This window comes from Linepithema humile, chromosome 2 (genome assembly GCF_040581485.1).
Source record: "Linepithema humile isolate Giens D197 chromosome 2, Lhum_UNIL_v1.0, whole genome shotgun sequence".
NCBI lineage: Eukaryota > Metazoa > Arthropoda > Insecta > Hymenoptera > Formicidae > Linepithema > Linepithema humile.
Window position 1 is genome coordinate 33122851 of NC_090129.1, and position 23081 is coordinate 33145931.

Consider the following 23081-nt stretch of genomic DNA (forward strand, 5'->3'; position numbering starts at 1 on the left):
TGGGCGTTTCACGTATCTCGTTAGTTATGTTAATTAAATGGAACGAAAATCGGTAAGGTTCCGTCTTGTGGAAGCGCGATTGCGTTATCGCGCTATTCGGCCAATTAAAATCGATCGTTTCGACGTTTGTTGTCCCAATAATTCAGAGAACCAAGGTGAATCCAAGGCCGCGTGGCGCGTTTGTTTAAACGAACAATACGACTCGCATTGATTTGTGACGACGATTCTTCAAGGCTAACCGCAAGAATGCGCTAATATCATATATACATCTTCAAGGAACAATGCGATATTCGTTCTTTCCAAGGTAGACGTGAACTATTCTCTCCGCCTTCGTTCGTGTAATAATCGAGAAGCATTAATTATCTTATCGCTTTATCGCCTGAATTTTATAAGACATTCGGATACATTATTAATCTGACTTCTCGGCGGAATACGAGAGACCTCGGATTCTTGTACCTTCGCATCCTCGAATTCTAGGATCTCCGGTCGTTAAACGTTAGCCAGCCGTTCCAGTATATCTGGAGAACGATGTTTCTTCACGGTTCGAGTCGACCGCTATTTTTAGACGTCATTGACATTTGCACGTAGACACGTTCTGCCGCCCGAATACGCACTACGCGACGGGATCAAACTTATCGCAAATCGTTTTGATCAAGATTCGCCTCAACAAGAGCCAACAAATTTGAGACAGTGCGGAAAAATATTTTCAGCTTTTCAAACTGACAGATAAAGTGATTACGTTTCGCATTAATAATCTTTCGGTGGAAGAAAGCGCTCCGTTTGCGTAGACGTTTAAACTCTACCTTACTTTTGATCGATCCCATCACTACTGTAACGCCCTCTCAGTCGCGCACATTTTCGCTGGTCCTCGCCCACGCGTACCCTTCAGAGTACGCTTCTACGGTCGATCGAGCCATAATAATAAGGCAGGGAATATAAACGCGGACTTTTCATTGTTCGTGCTTTGGGTGTTTTGCGATATTTTTGGTGTCTTTCCCCGCGACGGGGGCGGCCGCAGAGGTAAAAAAAAAAAAAAAAAAAGCGCGGATGCATCGTGTTTCGCGAATACGATTGTCTCGTTTAGTCTCGGCGCGTAATTTTCTGAAAAGTATGGACCGCAAGCCGTTGGCAAATTTACGATCGCCACTTTTGGCAACAGGCGAAACCTTATCTTTGTAAAATGTGAAAAATCTAGGATTCTCAAATGCGAAATATTTACATTTCTCTGTGCGCAAACGAAAATTCGCGATGGTTCCAATCTATTAATCTGTAGCGTGCACAAGTCAAATAAACTACGAAACCGCGCGTTATGACTTGCATTTGCATATTATAAATATTTGTGATTTGCTTATTAACATTGCACGATATATGATATGAAATATTCTAATTTTGTTAACGGCGTTTATATAATCCTGATGACGTCAATGATCGTAAATTTCTACCTGACAGAACATCATAATCGGATTTAAAATGTTAATCCGTTTATACATTTAAAGGATCTTACAATCAGATAGACTCATTGTAGATTCGTAGAACGATACGCGATAGCGAGAAAGTTTTGCCAACTGGCCGTCAGCTGTTGCAACTGTTTCCTACTATAAAAGTGCGGTGTGGGCGACGCTATAGTAATGCACGGAAGAGCAAAAAAGATGGAATATAATCTGCTTTACTTTCACCGAGCCTCCGCGATAATGTCGATTTCCGACAGTGAGAGTTGTCCACATCTCGCCAATACATTTTGCGCCTCGCAGAATCTACTTTCCTCTTTTTCTCTTTAAAAAAAAATTTAAGTACCGTCCTTTCTCTCGTTCTTTTTCCATTTTCAATACTAAATATTTCAATATAAACACGCGTATCTCTTTTTCTATTAACTTTTTATCCTTAATTATAAATTATATAGCCCTTTTTCGGGAAATGTTAATTTCTCTTATTATTTTTTCATTTTCAAGATTAAATATTTCAATCTAAACACGCATCTCTTTTTCTATTAATTTTTCATTCTTAATTAAATTATATAACCTTTTTTTTCGGCGAACGTTAATTTAAAAAATTAAGTGGAAATATAACTTTATTATCTATTTTAATCCTTGCAGTAATTACAAAAATTTCGCTCGAATTTTATACCGTCACGATCCAAACTTCTGCTATTAAAGTGAATCGATGTGAATCGAGTCATTCACGAAATTCAAGAGAATTGGAACGCGTAATATCATCGATAAAAAGCGCTTTTTATCAAGTCGTTGATTTATTGCGATCCACGACTCGTAAATATCTCCGAACGTATTCCATTGGATTGGTGACAGGTTGCGAATCTAAAGAAGTGAGAAAATCTTGAACAACAACGCGAACCCCAATCGATCGGCGCCCTTGACACGTGCTCTGGTTACCCGTGGCAAGTCAATGCCAGAATAATTACAGACGGAAATCTACAGTGGCGAAATGGCTTGGAACGCGAGATATACTTGCTTAACTTTATTAAACATTATTACCAAACATATTGATAATCGTGCAGGCAATGCACTACTTATCTCAGTTCCACTTCAAATGTTAAAAAATTATAACTTTGCACCTCTCGACTTTGCAATTCTAATTTTAGCCACTCTCTCCACGTCAAATTATTCATTGTAATAAACTCTACTATAGTTCCACTTTATTTCTCGGTGTAGTTCCGAACAATGTTGCGCTATATTTACTTAGCTCTTTCTTCTTTTCCCGGCGGTACGTATTTCTTCTAATATTAGCGCGATTCCGTATATAGGTATTCTACATTACGCGCTATAAACGCGATGCGATTGCCAGGTTTAACACGTTAAAGTTCGATATTACACATATACGTTGCATGACCTTATTTATGGCTCACCCTACGCGCAGGCAAGTATTCCACCTAATGCCTTTGGCACGTGCCGCGCGCTCCCTCCCGCCGGTCCCGAGTGCCGAGATAATTACAATGTTCCGTGTCGTTTGCGTATGATCGAGAGAAGCGCCCGCGACTGTTTCGCCCACGTGCCGTACGCGCCGTGAAACTTGAAAGCGATCGTTCACGTAGGCCACGTGGTGTACCGTCGTCGTCTCGCGCTTTCACAATGTAGCTGCCCGCCCTGCTCCGCGGCCGACACGGCGGGTCATTGCCCTCCTCATGTCGTCGTATGCAGGTTGTGTAACGCGAAACCCAAACAATATGTAGGTCGCGCCTATTTCTCCCGCCTTTGCCCACCGCGACCCCCGCCAGCCCGATTACATCAACGATCGGCGGCGGTCCGTTGGCCGAAAAAAAAAAAGATCTCACGAACAGGATAGTCTTCTCTTTTATCATTACGACTTTGCTTCCTGTCCGCGTTCTAATTTTTCCGCTCGTAAACGTTTCACTTATAATACGTTCGATCGTGATGAAAAATTGGACTAAAGTGTACCAAGTGTTGGGAGTGTTATATAACGCCTGTATCAGATATAGCAGAGCTATTTTTATAAACATTGACCAATACTAGAGATAAGATATCAATACTCGGCAGGCAGTATTCACACTTGATCGAAATTATATCTTTGTCGACAATGAAATTCAATAGCGTCCGTGTTGTTTTAAGCGTTGTGATAAATCTAGATGCAATTATGTGCAATCGCATTAGCCATTAATTACACTGCGCCAACTACACTGTCGTATCTATTCGACAAATGCGTATTATTCTCAATTAACGCGATGGAATCCATGTGTACACGGACTGTCGATAAATAATGTTGGAAGATAAAGGTCTGACCTTGTCAGAAGAGAATTGATAAGAGTTGCTAATACACATATCGTAACCTTGAACTGCGTACGTACGATTCGTGCCTTGGATTGATTAATACGGAATAAATAATTCCTCAAAGTGGGTTGGCGAGCAATTTCGGCTTATTTGACCACGATGTTAAACGATGTCAAAATTTCGCAAGCTTCGAGCCGATTCGCAATATCGTAATCGAGTTCAGCGTACGACACAGATGAAATATGTAATGCGATAAACACGTGTAATAAAGATAGCAACCGCTATCTGTTGAAAATCTTGCGAGTCCTCAAAATCGGATGTTATTTCACAGTCTGAATACATTGAGTTTCAAGTGGATTTTTTAATGCTTCTTGAAAAAATACAAATAAGTTTCCACTAGAACGATTATATTCCACATGCGCAACACTTGTATATTTATTATTTTTTTTTATCTACGAAACAACTTTAGTTTGCGCAACTTGTCGTTAATGCAATCATGCGGATCATAAGTCGACGAGCGCACTTTCCCCGAGGTACTTTTGCATCGATTAAGAGGATTCCTGACGTCGAAATCCAGGAAGATGAAGAGATCACCGAGAGTTTCGCGGGTTGCGGTCTTTCTCTTGCCAATCGTTGGGTCAACGGGTCACCCACGCCTCGGTAATTCGAGTTCAATCGAAGAAGGGATTTAGTAAACTCCCGTTTTTTGATTGGCACATTATAGTTCTAAGATGTATCAAGAAATCGTGCGCTTTGATGAATGTTAAGTTTATTTTTCCACGCGGAATTTCATCGAAGTTAAAATTACAAAACAGATTAGCTTTTAAATCAAATATAAAATAGGAGAGCAAAATGAGCCAAAACGCTTGTTATTCGTGCGAACATGTACATATTTAATTTACAAAATATCAAAACAAATGTTTCCGCCAGATATCAGGCCTTCTTACACAAAATGATGTTTGATAAATTTGTAAATTAAATACATGTTCGCGCGAATAACGTTTTGGCTCATTTTACTTTTTTATTTTATATTTTATTCCAAATTATTGAAGTTTTTATATTTTATACGATTAGCTTTTGTTGCAAACTTTTGTGCTCATGCATATTAAATTATGTCCAGTTTTTATGCAATTAAACTTAATGGGATATTAATTGAATAATAGCCTTTTCTTTTTGCCATTGCTTTCCCAAGGAATCTTATCTTGAGAATTCAATTTTTATAAATGTTAAAAAACGAAAGGCAATGAATTGATAGCATGATGCAACGCGCCGCTCATTGTTGCAACCAGGAAATAAACCAGAATAGAATTGAAAATTCCTCGCGATCGTGACTACTGAAAGTGTGCCAACACTTACAAACGAGAAAAGGGCAAAACCAATTGATCAGAGAGATACAGCCGAAACATGAATCTTAATGACTATCAAAAGGTTGAAACGCTTTACATAAGTCTAATCGTAATTAACGTCCGAATTAATTATGATTTAATTCAATGAATACAGAATAAACATACTTATGAAATCTGGTTTTCTCATTTTTAGACAAGTTAATATAATCAAAAAGTCATGTACAGATAAAATAACTATGTATAATGTATAAGTGATGAAATCTAACAGCGGTTGAAGAACGAAGTTGCGAGAGATGTAACGGACGTATATTTTCTCTCTAGTAAAAGTAAAAGTTGCTGCTATCGCCGGCGACGAATAATTCAGCAACTTTATTACTTTCTCTTGCGTTTAGTTATAATTTTCGGACTGAACGAATTTTATCACACTGTCTTCAGATATTGAATAAAAATTGCTAGGATCGATAAATATCTTGCGGAAAATGCAAGTGCATCGTAACCAATTTTATTACATTCTCAGATGTAGTTTATTATTACAAAAAATTGTAGTATAAAAAATACGATGTATTATAAGAAATAAAGTCCGATAATATATGTATGTGTATGTCTGATTTCACTGATTGTGAGTAAGGACTGTTCGCTCCAAGGTTTCCGTAGTGTAGTGGTTATCACGTGTGCTTCACACGCACAAGGTCCCCGGTTCGATCCCGGGCGGAAACATTATCCCTTTTGCAATTTAAATTTTTGATGAAAAAATTAATATTAAAACGAATACAAAAAAAGGATATGTTTCCGCCCGGGATCGAACCGGGGACCTTGTGCGTGTGAAGCACACGTGATAACCACTACACTACGGAAACGTTGAACTCCTAGTTCCAATTTCAAGTAGAAGAACATCAAGAGAAACAGTCTTGTGGAAATTTTAAAGTAAAAGTTCAGTGTTATCTTACAAATATTTATAAATTTTCGGCATCAAATATCCTGACATTTAATTCTCTGATGAAAATTCTGCCGGAGTCTATGTGGAATTAAATTCCATTCGTTCTTATAAACATGTGAGATTCGCGTCAATAAAGTCTCGCAAGGACGAAGCTGGATGGATTTAGGAAACGATCTGATCTTTGTGCGCGCGGGAGAACACATATGTGGTGTGAGAACGTCGGGATCGCCGGGGTAGGGCAGATCGAGCCGTCTCAAGGCCGGTTAGGCACAAGGGCAGCTTCAGTCTAGTGTGAACTCGACCGCGCCCTTCGAGGTCGTGCCATCCCATTCTCGCACACGCATCTTTATTTTTCCCCCGACAAGTGAACGCGACCGGAGTTCCAGTTTCTTTGTCTTTCAACTGCCAGACAACAACGAGATGAATGAAAATGAATCATTTCGACGATCTCTGAATGCGACCGGATTAATTCACTCATTATTTATGCCTCGTAAGGAGATTATTTTTTTTTTCATATTTCACGATCGAAAATACGACCTTTTGAACGCAATAAAATTTGAAACGCTTTCTAAATTTTCCACTTTATCGAGTTGCAGTACGTTTCGCACAAGTTTTCTCTCATTCTCACTATGTGATATAAGAGAGAAAAAATCAATCCATCAATTGTCGCGATATGGTAACCTTAATCAGTGCCGAAAAGACTCTTTCTCGCTGAACCAAAGGTCAATCTTGATTAGTATGAGAAGCTCGACGACCATTGTCATTGAATTAATTGTTCGCCGGGCAGAACAGATAAGCCTACAGGCACATTGCCTTCGCTCTCCCCGTCGCCCCTAGAAGTACCGAATCACTTCATAATTGGACGTCACGCGATAGGGACCGACGAACAGATCAAGGTCCTGTCGATGAAAGAGACACGATAGCTGCGGCGAACAACCCGAGCTGTTTTGAATTTACGAACAGAGCAAATAGTCGATTACGATGAGCCATTTTATCAGACTACAAAGGGAGAAAATTGCGTGGATATTCGAGCTCTTCAATAGACATTCAAATAAATTTATATCTTTACTAAATGTCATTAAAGTCATATTCATTCAATCGATTCGATTTCTACAATAATACAAGTTCCATTGGTTCTAATGATGCAAATTTCGGTTTCGCGATTTAATCAATGACACATTGTCGGAAGAAAGAAAAGCTGCGACATGAAAACAAGTTATAATATATATATATATATCACTTATGATAATCTAAGATAAGATTTCAAGCGGAGTTTTGAAAGTCCGAGGGGGTTGAGGCAGCCAATTCGCGACGCGAGCTTGGCCAGGCCGAGCCTTGACTGGAGCGAGGAACGAGCGGGACGGGAAAAAGGGCGACACGGCGCGCAAGAAGAGGAGGGAAAGGGAGACAAAGAACCGAAGAAGCCCTCATTCCTTTAGCGCGCTGCACGCCACGCTCGCGCGCTCCCAGCTCCCGGGGTTAACGCACTACGGTAGACACAAAAATCTCCCCAAGGTCGGTGCATCCCTGTCTGTCGGTCCGTCCGTTCCACGGTTGACCGTCTCCTGCCCCACCCCTCGGACAACCCCATCGGGCACCCAGAGCCCCTCTCACGGGATTCACCCACGCGACCGATCTTGTTCGACTTCAGGGCCGTGCGAACGAAGACACGGGAATCTCCTTGGGCAGATCATGCGAAGCGGGTAACCGCTCGATCAAGCTGAACGCATCTTGTATACAGAAGACAATTCCTACATATTGAATGGTGGAATAAAAATCATTACCGGAATCTCCAGAGGTGAATTCTGATCTGAGAGAAGAGCGAATTATATTTATCGTAAGAGAAGCATGTCGTTTGTATCGATAATAATCCTTGAAAGAGATATTCGGACTGAAAGTTTTCGAATGCGGAATTCTGATTTTATCAATCGCGAATGTTTAGATCGTGAACGCTGCGTACGACGCAGAGGAGGCACGAAGAGGAACGAGAAGAGGAGAATAATCGAGAGCAAGGATCGCGCGTATGGATTGGCGCGAAGCGACGAGTGCATCGGGTGAACGGCCGGCCGTGCATCCAGACTGCAGACATCCAATAAAAATATCTTATATTGGTCTTTCTCTCTCTCTGATCATCGTTTACCCTCATTTATCGCCAAATTATTTTTATTGCTGAATAACCCGAACGGTACTTCTTATTAACGTCGTCAAATAACGCTTTCTTTTCGGCTTAAGTAGAGAGTAGAAAGTAATAATAGAAATTCCTTTGCATCTTCATTATCATCATTTGAATAATACAATGATAACGAATGATATCTCAGTATATCATAAGAATTAAATTCATCGCGTTTTATTAATCGCGAATGTGTTCGGAACAACACTGCATGCAAGACAGGGAAATGAGATAATCTCGATTAATTGCAATTAGCAAATTTGTAAATAATTTTTAAATAACGTTTATCAATGATATTTATAGTTGTATATTAATCTTAAATTTTCTAACAACTATATATATATATATATATATATATATTTAATTGTAGATATGGCGACAAGTACGAGCCAATGATCCAGATGGACTTTTGCTCTGCCAAGTCGAGCGCACTATCTGCTCGTTATTGATACGACCGTAGGACAATGCACTCACTCGCTGCGTACGTAAATAAGTACACGAAAAGCCGACGATCGAAGCTTTTATCTCGCATTACCGAGATCTATGATTCGCCTCCGCGGATAAATTCTGCTCTCTCGCTGTCTGCTCTCGCAAAAGGCTTCTGATTCACCCTAAATTATTACGGGCCAACTGAAGAACGGTGTATTCTGGTCGAACGGTATTGTCTCCCTGCGATGCGACGTCGATCGCAGATCTCTCGAACGGTCGACCGTTAATTCCGAGTCCCAGCTCGGATCCTAAAAATATCGAAAAAGAGCGCAGGACGCGCAGGTCGGTGCGCCCATCTAACGGCGCTGCTTGCTACGCAAATAAGTGCTTTAAATTCTTCGTGCGAAATTTGCAAGATAATGAAATAGATATCGCCTTCGATACAATACAAAAATCAACATGAGGGAAGATCGGAAAGATGTTTCCCAGATATATTTAACTATAAATTAAAGGAATAAATGAGAAGCGAAACTGACAAAGCTTGATCATTGATGCACTTGTATTTTATTCTTTGACATATTAAGTTAAGGTTCCATAATTCTAAGTATATGGTTTATCAATCTCTGACTTCTCCAAAAATAAACATTACTTTACTATTGTGAATCACCAAAAACTTTCTGAAAATTTTTAATCATGATATTGACTATGAAAATTAACTTATTAATGATTGATCTGTCGGCATCCGCATCCGTAACGTCATTCAACTCAAAATTAAAAAATTGGAGTGCGATTATCAACACATGAGCGATGATAAATGAAGTTTGTTATATTAGTCCGAAAGCGTTTTTTCTTTTTTATTTTAATCTATGTATTAAATTGTAAGCGGAATTCTGAAGAAGACCGAATTCAGATCGAAACGTCAATGTTACTGAAATTGTTTTTCCTAGCCATTTTGTTTCTTATTTATTCCATTAATTTTGATTTTACGTTTGAATATAATTTTATTTCAACTATAAATTGTCTAATAAATTTCGATTTGAAGTAAATTGACGATTATCTTAGCGGAATTTAATTAAGAAAATTAAATTCACCACTTCATGACCTCTGCTAATTACGATTAAATGTCAATGTTTATATGTTAATTTGAATTCTCTATAAATAAATTTCTTAGTGTTAAAATTTTAATTCGATTAGGTGTCACCGTGTGACGCTCGACAGTCACCATTGTCGAGACGATTCGCGGTATGAATCACTGGAAATATAATCCGAATATACGGCCGGCTGTGACGCACAAGGTCAAGGCTTCAAATGACTATCAAGAAATAAATTAATATACCTTCTTATGCCGTCTACGGCACACACGTCGCGACGACATGTCAGCGATATAACAATAATTCTATAACTATGCGCATAATAATTAAAGACATATTCATAAAAATATTTGATATTATTTTATCAATCATCCTTACGTAAACTTTGCGAAAGAAAAACGTATTCATATTCACCAACTATTCCTTTTCGCAACCTTTTATTTAACGCGTTATTAAACCTAAACGATTATCAATCGAAAGTGTAAGCAGTGTTGGATCGACTTTCAAAGTTCACTCTGCATGTTAAAATGTTGTTTTAACAGACAACGTCACGAACCATCGATCACAGCCGTGGAACAACTGAAATATCACGCTCAATTTTAGAAATTTATCCCGTATCAAGCGTGATAAGCCGAAATGTGGGCTAATTAAAGAATCAACCTGACGAACCTATGACGGGGCGGCTATAAGTACGTCCTAACGGCACGCGTATTATGGTAAACATCATTCTGGGAGGGCGATTCCCTTAATAGAGAACGGGGAAGGTAAATCACTCGGATGACCTCCGATTAAACAGCGTCAGTAAAACGGTCGCGGTGACCCTCGACTCGCTCTTACCTCGTTGAAGAGCAAATCGATGCCTCGGGCAGTGTCAATGTCAGCCGTAGGGCAGATGCGGTCGGCGCCACTAGACGGGGAAGCAGCGGCACAACAGCAGCAGCAGCCTTTGGCATTGCGTCATCGTGACGTCAGTCAGCAACCCCTTCGTTGTCCGCGACTAGATTCACCCCGACTTGCCCTTGCTAACGACCGGCTCTACCCCGCGCTAAGTTCTCCAACCTGCGGCCTGTGGACGCACCTTCGCGCCAGTCCAACCTGTTGATCTAGCTGAGAATAAACTCGATTCCTCGTTATGGAAAATACCGGGATCCCCTGGCGCGAGCGTGCGTTCTCAGATATCGATTTATATATGTCAGCTGCGCCGAGAGTGAGGAGATGATGTAAAACGTATCGAATGTAATCGCTCGATTGATAACAGAAATGTCCCGCGATAATCTGATTTCTATAATAAACTGTGAATCCATGAATTAGATAATTCAATAATTCAAATTCATAAAAACGCCACGTCGCGCTTGTGAAATCGAATCGGAATATTAGTGATTTTGTATGCGAGATTCATTAGCACAATTATCGAATGCAAAAGCACATCAATGAGATTTTCTTTTTTTTTCTTTTTTTTTTCGTCCGTGCTATTTTATGGATTGTTTCATGTCCTCGATTCCCAGAATGACGATTAGAGCGGGACGGTAAGAGATGCAAGGTTTGCAAACCGGATATCAGGAAGACAAAATAAGCAAAAGGAAAGATGACGACGGGAAGATTACACATGCAAAACTGCTCGGCAAAGCAGGAAGGATATTGCCGCGGGGACCCCTAAAGGAACATCTTTGATATAACGCCCTTGTCGTGAAAGCATTCTTCCTCTTCGCCGAGCGACAAAGCTCTCTCGCAAAGACAAAGAACTTTGGACGCGCACAGGGCACCAGCATGGACGACACGCGGTATCGAATTACCCTGGTTTTACTGTATGATTTTCGGGTGGTCCAAGAGCGAAAAAAAAGCTGCACGCAAAAGAGCAGAAGAATCGAACTCAATACGAGCTGTCAAGGTGGCCGTCGAGTTTTTTCGTTTTTTGCGAATCGTACTTCGAGAGCACCTGTCCAAAATCGAAGGCCTGTGCCTGGTGTTCAAAGCGGTACGACATCAAAATTAATTTCGATAAAACGATAAAACAATTCCACGCTGTCCGCAAAAAGGATCTACGGCATTCTATGAAAGGGCGAATATTGTGTAGCGCAAGCTCGATCGCAAGATTAATTTCTATTTGTTGGACAAAGTATCGGATGTGCCGCAAAACCACAGACGGCGGACAAAGGTGGTGGCGAATATACGGTTCTTCCTTTTCGAGGTCACTCATCGCCCGTGCCGTACCACCTGCCCACTGATACAGCCGAGCTTACACACCGTATTCCTCCGATCTTAATGTTCACTTTGTAACGGAAGATAATGAGGTCTGTATATAGAATGATGTAACGCAAATGCTGCTCCCTTGCGAAAACGGGATGCCAAAAAAAGTCGCGCGACAAGAATGCACCAAGCCGATATTAACTGCACAATGAATGACAATTTACATCAAAATGCGATTCAGCGAGTCATACATGTTACAACACAAAATTGCAACATTTTATTTGGAATTTTGCGTTTGGAAAAAATATAATAAGTACTGGAAAGCAGAACCGTCGTTATGTAAGACTGATTTTGCATTTTAAAGAACAAAAATTATTCAAAGGTAAATCGACATTTGCGTTTGCAAATATCCTCACGTTAGCATCTCTCTTTTTCGTATCGAATACAATTATTTAAGATTTTCTAGTGATTAAAAGTAAAGAAAATATGTCAAGTGCTATTATATTGTTCAAATTTTACTGCAGCGACAAAAATATAGAGAGTTAAAATATATAAACAATAATGGTTTTCGATCAATTGTGGTTGCATTTTTATTCTAAAAAATCTGTCGTTTTGCATCTCGAGCTCTAAGTTTGCAACAGACTTTGCCCCTCGGCACCCTAGGGTGCCTTTGTACGGGCACAACTCGCATATCGGCGGCCCCACTCAAAGAATATTCGAATACAATAATAACATAGGTATTATTATAGCTGATAAAACAGGGTTATTTGAGTTCCAACGATTTGCCGGAGCCGTCTGCGAGCCACATGCAACCGTCTGTCATGGGTCACGTAAACGCGGGTGCGTCGACGGCCAGGTGTTCCTCGCGGCGTACGCCCGATTTTGTGGGTCGTCATGGCAGACAGACACCCCGAGTCGTGCGTTTGGCACATGACTGGCGGCAACACGTTTTGCCCCATTTATGTAGGTCACAAGTTATAACACGGGGTTATAACATTCAGGGCCGTAAGAGCCGAGAGAATCGTCAGTTACTCGGCTATACACCACCTGATACGTTCAAGGAACTTTGCTCTGAATAGGCTTTTCGCGATCAATTTCCGACGAAGACAGATGGTTATATTGGAGCAACTCTGAACAAAGCTCAAACTATTCCGAAACACAAACTACGAAATGATTTATATTCAATGCAATATTTCTATATTCTCGATCTAAGAAAACTACATATTCCTTATAAAAAGTTACGATGATGAAATATTTTAATAAGAGTTTTTTTGGATTTCATTAACACCGCGAGTGATTGAGAAAATGAAGGAGCTTCAATCTGAAAAAGTGTTACGAAGAAATTTTCATAAGCACAGACCTGACATAACGAAATGCGGTTTATTCGAGCAGGTGTTACGAGTAACGAAGCACCCGCTGCCGAAACAGCCAAACCACCTGTCCATTTTTATCAAGCATATTATGCACATTACATTCACACTTCGGGCAACATGTCCACGTGCAAGAGGTAGCTCCAGTCCACATGCTCGGAAGCAGAACCGATGGCTTTATACATTCTTCATTTGCCGGCCTAACGGTTAAGAGTTATTAATTACATTGTGTTATGCAGTGGACGACATATGCAAATTATCATGGATCTGCATTACAAACAATAAGAAATTTAAAAAATGCAAAAAAAATTTGATTCATTATCGATAAAATCGAAATGCATCGATCGATTAAGTCGAATTTCTTTCGTACAATTTGGAAAAATTATTTTTGACTTACTCCTTTAATTTCAAAAGATACTCTGAAGACGGATTGTATACAGGTGCGACCATTTTACGAGGTCTGTCTACTTTCTGCGCCCCAACTTCTCAAGGTAAGGTAAGAAAGAGAAATCGTCCTTCGCATTTTGCAATGATATCCATCGGACCTATTGATAGTTTACAGTAACCAATAATTGGCTCTATAATCCGACAAAGTCACTTCCTTTTCTATAGTCGCGGAACTTTCAGTTAGAAACTTTAACAAAGTTTTTAAACGTGAGCTTTTACGACGTGATTATTACGTTTATGGTTAAAAGGACCTTGAATAATGTCTTAATTCAATTGTTTGCCTTACCTTCCGACGCGACAAAACCTTGTTCTTTGGAAAGCCTACTATTGTCGGAGGGTTTCAAGACAAGGGTCAGTTTATTGCTCACGTTTGCTTTTGCGTGCTAACATACGCCTAACACGCGTGCGTCACTGCGATCTTTTAACTTAATTAACCGCTGACACATTATCTTCATTAATGTGGCATTATCAACGGCTAAGAATTATTAATTGCGATTTCGGGCTACGATCTCCCCTCGGTAACCTCGCCATTGAAAAATCGTGCCAAGGTTCTTTCCATTACACATATACGGCAAAGTTGCACGCGATGTCGACAATAGTCCCGCTTCAATGTTCGGAGTAATTACTTTATAATCGTGCTATCATTTTATTAAAAACGTAAAAGACAAAATGCAGCTTTCGTTCGTGCTTGACTTCGCGGCTTCGCAAATCCAACGACAGATTGCACGATGAATATAAATATCCTTTAGGTACATTTTCGATATATTGATATTAGTTTTTTTTTCTCTCCGTTTGACAAAAATGGAGCGGACGAACTATGAATAATAGGAGGTATCTTTGATTAGCTCGAACTACCGGAAATTGAATATTGACCTCGCTTGACATCGATCTTCCTATTTCACGATGCCTTGAGTGATACTGTGATGAGTAATATCGTGAATGACTAAGATTTGTTCTTCCTACTTCCACCGTTCACCGAGTGATTTCATCGCAGCGACCTAGTTTATTGATTCTCATACAACATCATATCAAACTAGACCATGAATTTTTAATAAGATTTACTAATTAAAGCAGTTGATAATTTATAAAAAAGACGCAGTAAAAAATGAATGACGTTACGCACGATGCGTTCATCAAATATTACGCGTATCCGCGTATTTGTATTATTATATTCGCACCTTGCGCTTTGATGTTCAATACGCTTTTGCGCTTAATACGTAGTTTCCCCCTCGATCTATCTTTCCTCGTCATAAGTGCTTCTAAAACTTCATTTGCGATCAAAGACATCGCTATTATCGAAGTCCTGCTACAAGTGGCCGAAGGCGAAATTAATGTAGAGACGATAAGAGCAATCGATCACCGCCGGCAATGTTTTAACATTGAATTTTTCATTAAGTCGTATTGGCCGTAATCTGAAATGATACGAGTCCGCTCAACAATACATTCGTCGCGAATATAAAGCAGATAATAAGATCAGCTTTTATTATTACGCATTATTAAGCAAATATAATTGTCAATATTCATCAATTATATCGTGCTAAATATCGTGAAATTTTGCCGATAAAATTGTAATCTCACAATTACATCCGTAAAATAGAACGTAAGATGCCACTGCTAAATGTCTCCTTGTAGTCCTTCCGCGACCTACAAGGGCGCGTGAGGTCAGTATGCGTGGGTTGTTGCACCGGGTGGGATGTCGGATCGATACAGCTTGCACCGGGGTGCACAACCCAGCTAGCAACGGCCCACTATCGCGCGTCCTACCTCCTCATCCATAGCAACAGGCAGCTATTTATGCGTGTCGCGTTAACCCGTTACGCGCGTGTCACTTTCTGATTAAATGATGACCGTGCAATCGGCATCTTTCTCAGAAAGCACTCGGAAGGCGGATCAATCGCAATCGGCGCGCGAATCACGATCGAATATGTCATCGGACTATTTCAGAAGAAATCTTTAGATGCGAAAAATGCAAAACGACACGTAACGTCGGTTGAGTCGTCGTTAAATAAATATAGAGCAATCTGCATAGAGGAAATGAAATGTTATATTGCGAGGTATATCGCGAAAGATTTTTTTACCATAAAAAAGTTGGTGAAAGAGTTCGTTAAAAAAATTGTGACGCGGAACAGTACGACACGAGGCAATGACGTTCAATTGATTAAACTATAACCGGCGAAACGATCGCCAAGTGTCCGGAAATCTCTACTGGGCGGGGCGGCAATTTGACCTTTCGGGAAACTCAGTTAACTACCGCCAGGTTGAAAGTGGGTGTCGTTGTATGGGAACGCAAGTCGCGACCGGGAAAACGGGTTAAAGGTCAGAGGTAAAAGGTTACGACACAGAGCGAATGCTTTCATTTCTTTCATTCAAGCCCTTCGCTTTATTCAATCTCATTTTTTTCAATTTTCCAGCGAGATGTACTCTAACGCCTTCAAGAGCGTTTGAACATTTGATATTTGTCTTTGTTTAATCAATCTTCAAGCGCGATGGAACCGAGGTAAAAATAAAATTCTATTCAATTATACGGATTCAACCGCAAATAACGCAAGTAATTATTGCAAAGTTTTGTTGTACTGTTCGTTGTGAAAACCATTTTCCGGCGTAGCTTTTCAACGTCTACAACTTTCTACAAAGACATTTTCAGCGATTACGCCTACAGAATATAAAGATAAGATAAAAAACGAAGGGAGGATGAAAATGAAATGAGTCAGAATCGGCCTTGACTGAGGACCAAACTTTTCCAAGAGGGTGACGGATCCTTAATGGTATACGAGCAGGGAGGGAGCAAAGATAACTCGAATGTGTATCAGAAGATGGGGTCATTTTCACAGCTAGTGTCCTCCAAATTCCCCAAGAGCGCGCACGTGCCTACAGTGTCTCCTCGCCTGTTCGTTGCCAAGGACGAAATATTTTCACCACCCTATTATCATTTTACGAACGAGAAACTTCATAGTGCGTCTCGAGATTGGAATCTAAAATTCATCGCGAGAGAGAGAGAGAGGGATTATTAATTGATTGTCCAAATACCGTAATCTTGTATCTCGTTGATTTATACCTCATGCGCAAAAAGAAAAATAAATAGAAATATTCTTAGCAATAAAACGATGCAATTTATCTATATAAAATTTTCTATTTTAGTAAATAATTGCACCTTTTACCTGTGATTTAATCGAAACGATATGCAAGTTTTTTCTCTCTCCTCTTTCTCGCGAACGTTTCTCCTCGTAAAAGCGCTTTTCCTAAGAGACCTGCCGTGTATTACGGCGACATATTGCTACGTCTAGTACCAGCATGGCAGTGAGGCGGCTCGGAGGCCAAGGCCGAGTAAATTCGCCCTGGGAGTGCCTATCCATTCAGAAAGCTTCTGTATGGCTTCTCGACTCGACACTCGACACCCATCATACAAAGTTTTATAACGATCGTGAACTCCTAAACTACGTAATTCTTCTGCCGCGCCTTAACACAACGCTATCGAGGAGTAATTGTACACTCCGCGATAATAATACGTATCGCATATTTCTAAATGCGATTGCTAATCTTTCTCGACGTGGGTACAATAATATTTATTGCTTATATTAAAGTGATCATAAACATGATATCACCTTTAACTCTATTAATGAGTAAGACCTTGTTTCGCCAGGGTCAAGTTTTACGCATGTTACGTCCGCTCGTAAGAGACATCTTTTCGTTTATCGAAAATAATATCAGTGACATAAGCTCATGTGGAGACATTTACAAAATTAAAATTTTTTTACATTATCAAAAATTGTAATGTAACAAGAAGTTGGGTAAAAAAATTTTTCAAAATTAATAATACTGATTATAGTATCTTAATGATTCCTGTAATTATTCTTATAATTATCTTAATAATTATATCTGATGATATTGCGGCTACTTTAATTTTTTTGTCACATAATTTTGATCGACTTGAGCATTGCAATATAGTTCCAACATGACGATATTTATCGCTCCATAAATATCTTTTTATAAGTACATACATCTTTCGTCATTGCACGAATAAATAAATATTACATTTTAAGCACAATCTATGAAAAACATAATGTGCACTGCTGTTGGCACGTGGTTCGACCGCGACCGTGAACCGAGCTAGGAAAACCGAGAGGAAAAATACGCACTAGTGACAATCGAGCCTTATCAGACGCGTGGCACAAATAAGCGGATTGAATGCGAAGAAGCGGATAGAGAGAAGTAGAGGTGCGGGAACGGGGGAAAGAATAGCATGATGCCAAGTTCAAGGACATAGGACATGTAGTTCCCGTATCACTTTGCAACTTAAAGAGATACATGCTAATTGAGATGTAGTTTGCATTAAAATATTGCAATTCGTGTTAATAAAAAATAAAACGGACCATCTTGTTATGCTGCCGTAGAAGTACTTTTTTAATCGCTCGTAAATCTCATTTTACAAACATTTTATCAGTACTGACGATATGAAAGCCGTAAGAACCGACATTAAACAAAAACAAAAATAATGTATGAAAACATGATTTAACAAACACATTTTAACGTCCATGACGTAACTTTTCCGTCATTTTTAACGCACACAGCAAACGTGTCGCGTGCATAATTCCCAGAAGCGGGAACTGTGTATAGAGATCTATGCTGACGTTTCTGAAAAGTAGAGCTCTTTCGCATGATAAAGAATCACCTTGGATGACAGGTGCATGTGACACGAGCGCGCACACTATAATCCGTTCGCGATTATATTCATGTACTCAATTTTTGTCCAAACGTGTTTTGTTCTGCTAAAAATATTACGTAACACGTCCGAGGCACGATAAACACGCGTTCGTCTAATGCGAACGTAGTAGATACAAGGAGAGGATTCATCAGTCGGAAGTGCAAAATTATAAAAAAAAAAAGATAATTTGCATAATTGCCGCGCGAGAAGAAAATAAATCCGAGCACGGCGCTTATAGCACGAACATTCACGGGTTAACGGCGCGACTCGTTGAAGGTTAAACTTCTCGACCTTCGACGATACGTCGATTACTTGAAAATAGCCGTTGTTGTCGGAGCAATGCGCGCGACACACGATGTCCTACGCACACTCGTCTCAACAGAGACGTCCTTCGCGGGCGTTCTTTTAGCGACGTACATTATCAGCGGCACGGCACAGGCGTCCACGTGACCGAGATTGCATAGCGCAGTTGCAAAACTTTCGTCGATTAACGGTTATTGTTATAAGTTACGAATTCAAACAATTGCACCTGCGGTTTTATTTTGAGCTCGTACGCAGCGATTACAAAAAATTTTGCGAAAAATCTGTTCGACTTAGCCGCGGTTCCATCGTTCTTGAAAATGTCATAATATCATGCAATTCCTCCTGTTATACATTCACATGCGTACGCAATTAATTAAAAGCACTATGGTATGTCGTTACCCCTTCTTAAGATTAAGCGATCAAAGTCCAGACGTGACCTTCCACGGAGGACGATATCCTATTGATAGATGCAGAATAAAACGTTGCCCTCTCGACGTTTTATCGGAATGTTCCAGTGACAACAGCGTGACGAAGCAAAGCATCGAGTCATCGCTTTGATATTTTAAAATCAGAGAGTACACAGAACAATCAAAGCATCCGCGAGCTTTCTCGCTTAGAGTTTTGAAAATCTGCACCGCAAAACTATAACGCCGCGACGTTTGTCGAATTTGTCCGTAATTGAATTCGTGTTTATTCCAAACTCACCGTTTGACTTTAATTTATATTGCACATTTTAATCAATCCTCCATGTTTCTCTTCGATAACTTTTTATGTTTCATGTTTTCTGTTCTAACGACGGATAATCTCAAGTAACATTCTGTCACGAAGAAGTCCAATTGTTTGGATTCAGTTTCAGATGACTGCGCTCTTATCATCTGTATTCTCCGAAGGCTGGTTCGCGCTTTGTTACTTTCCTTCTGACACGATTTGATTAATAAGTACATTCTTTCGCAGCGATTCGATATAATTCCACCTCATGCGAACGGTTATCAATTTCGCCGACACACGATGAACAGTCAAGGCCGCGGACCTCTCGTTTGAATATAAATTGCACCAATTAGACTCACCTTTATTCTCGCCGCGTCTGTTTGTTCGCTGATTGGTCAGGATTACGGTACTACTATCGCGCTTTAACTCCCGGCACTCAACTCTGTTGCAAGGTCAGAAGAGCCTGCTCGCTCTTCTTGTTTGAGCAAAGACAATGTAAGTGTAACTTTTTATACGATTGAATGCATACGAATAATTCATAACGTTTTCTCCTAATAATAATAATTTCTTTTGTGAAATAATCACCAAATTTATTTCTGTTCTATGAATTTATACTCGTTTATGCATTTTTATATGAAAGAAACGTTTCTCTAGAATTATTACTGTCTTTCCAATAAGAAATATTACAAAAATTTATAGATTAAATGATAACTTCTTTTAATCAAATAGCAAAAAAACAGAAAAAGTCAAAAATATTGAGAAACGTAATGATTTTTATGCTAAAAACGATGTCAAATTCTATTTTTAGCATTTTCATTAAGTTAATGTGTTAATCGAGCATATGCGGACATGTAGCGGAAGGAAAGTAAACATATCCTCGAATTGGCGAGCCGTAACTCGAGGAAATTGCGGTTTTTGCGTGATCGTCGTTCCCACAGCTATGGACGCATCACAATCGCAAAATCATTGCCAATCTTGAAACGCGACACAGGATGTTGCGGCAAAGAGTTATCTCGTTTTTATCGATATTTCCGCCCGCGTATATCTTTTGAGGATATGTTACAATGGATTAAAGCGAGCAACTTGATCGTTTCAATTAATAATGTCTCTCATTTGCATTTAGAAAAAATATCCCGGTGTTTTTTTTTTTTTTTTTTCAAAATTAAGCAAAATTCCTTCAGTCTATTGTGCAAGAATGTGGACTGCGTATACATGATCTCCCGCAATAAAGGTCGCCCTGGTTGTAACCGTTATCACGTCGATCACGTATGTATAAGACACCAGATTCCAGGATATCGATCGCAAGGTTCTATATCGCGCGTCGTCCTTCAAGATGTAAATGGAGATAAGCAATATTGAGATATCCCCGACGACTAGGCGGTTGCTCGATCGTGAACCTACTTTCTCGCGAAACAAACGCGAGTATACACACAACGCACCCTTTTCTCTTCCACGTATGCTCATAATCGTGGAGAAAGTCACCGAGATACATGCAAAGAAGTTTACTTGTGCTAAAGTCACAGAGTTCACGCTTATTGGATCCATTCGATTAATTCAGAATATGCATTTGTCGCCGTGCTAAAATACGCGTCTTTTCTCTTTTCTTGATATTGTACTCTTCAGACTAAAAATGTCGATCGGAATGTGCTTGTTTCTATATAAGATCGTATAATTGCAGGAAGATCTGGAGCGCGACCTCCAACGAATGATTAAGCGACATTGCTTTTAGAGGAGCGACAATACTTCGACGTTAATGAAGGACACCCCTTTCACTTACGTGAAAGGATAGCGGTACTCGATATGATTTGAAGTACACATACCGGATCGATATCTCGCAAGGAAAGAGAATTAATAAAATTAGCAAAAACCAAGACGATTAATAGAAATTGACTGAAATTTTCTCGCTTTCCACACTTGGTTCGCAAAATTTGGAGAAATTTTTTTCGTTAAATTCTCCAACTTTTAATGTGAACAAAGAGATAAAGTATAACGCGTACATCGCGAAATTGAAGACACGCAAAAGAATATCGCGCTGACGATTGATTCGGAAAAAATCGCAAAGGCTGTCGATTGCAAGAGAGTGAACGGAGGGGGGGGAAGGATTGCATCTCATTCACGTCTGCAACGGTATAACGGATCCGCGAGATTATTTATGCGATCCTACAATGGTAGTTACGTAAGACGCGCTGTAGAACTGGAATAGCGGGAACTGGTCTCAAGCCAATAATTGCCGCTGCGTCTTAATCGGTCGACGGTCGTCCTTCGGGGAGAGTGGCGTGAAAGAGAAACCCGGGAACAATCTTTGTCGGAGACATTCTTTATTTATACGCGAGTCAAATGCTTCCGGCCTACAAACTTTTTCCGAACCGCTGCTGCTTATAACTTGCTTACGCGCGTAAAAATTCGCAAACACGGAGATGATTGCACACATTTATTTGTGCGTGTCACTTTATCATCGAAAACAAAGCCACAAAATGCGGTCGACCAGCTTAACGATTAAGCCAGCGATTTAACATTCTAACGCGTAATCATTGCGCTTAATCTTGTTTACCTAACTGCAATAATTGTTTTAATGAGTCACCGACTAATCGAGGCCGATCATTGTGCGTAAAGGCTAAACCAGACATCATACATATGCCTCCCTTGTGTAACGGAGCGGCTCGGGCATTGTGTCGGACAAAAGCGCAGTAGGACCTTCGTTGGACAAACGAACGGATGCCGTCCTTCTTGAACGCAAATTACCTTCGTCCTAATTCCGCGCCATAGTGGCGTTTCAAAAGTTTGTTATAGACATAACTCGTCAGCAAGGCCAACCATTAAAACCTATAAAGGGCGTAGTTTCGCAATTTCTGTCGCTTTTGAAAATTATTTTTAAAATAATCATGGATTAATAATAAATAATAAATCCTATTCTAAACAATCTATTTATAAATTCCATTCTAAAAAGTAAAGTGACAATTGCAATAGTTACGAAAAGTGTGAATTGTTATACGGCGATATATTACTGGTTATGTGAATATCTATGCGAATATCTGACTGCTCGGTTGTGCCATTCGAATAAACGATCCGCGCTAAACGAGGATGTCGAGCAACTTGATTGTGTGTTCGCGCGAACAATGGGAGTAACTTCAAAGTGGGTGAACAGGTCACACGGCTCGCGGTGGAAGCGGAGTGCTATATCTCGTGCTCTTTCTCTGCGACCAGAAAGGCCCGAGAGACGTGGGCACATCGAAAGTCGGGAGGTATATGTGAGAAAGCTTCGGGAATGATACACTATTGAAATTCGTCGCTTTCGCCACACGTACACTCGCGCAGCCGGCAGCGCTTGATACGTAAAGTAGCACTATAAGTCTCGAGCTGACTCCGATAAATTTAGGAGTGATTCTCTACGATACGAAATCAGATTCGTCGAAAAGAATGCACATCGCCTTTTGTCAAAATAAATAGCGCCGGTCAAATTCATTGGGAATACAATCATTCGAGTTTCGAAATTAAGTGTCGAAATCTCGGAAGATTCGCCACATCGCTTCTGTAATCTCGGCGATGCTTCTTCGTTTAACACCTTTCACTTGGATATACCGCGACATCGAAAGATCCCGCGGCAAGTACGATTATTTAAATAACAGCTGCATCACGATCGAGTGGCGCTTG

The 23081-nt window shown here is 40.1% G+C and overlaps 1 long non-coding RNA gene and 2 other non-coding genes across 3 annotated transcripts in view; 1 reads left to right on the forward strand and 2 right to left on the reverse strand.

The window, feature by feature from the left end:
• LOC136997998 (uncharacterized) overlaps positions 1-23081 on the reverse strand; it is a 50720-nt gene that overhangs the window by 20739 nt on the left and 6900 nt on the right. The window lies entirely within an intron of this gene.
• On the forward strand, positions 5731-5803 carry TRNAV-CAC (transfer RNA valine (anticodon CAC)). The gene has a single exon. It is a non-coding gene; the product is annotated as a tRNA-Val (tRNA).
• On the reverse strand, positions 5871-5943 carry TRNAV-CAC (transfer RNA valine (anticodon CAC)). Its single transcript has one exon. It is a non-coding gene; the product is annotated as a tRNA-Val (tRNA).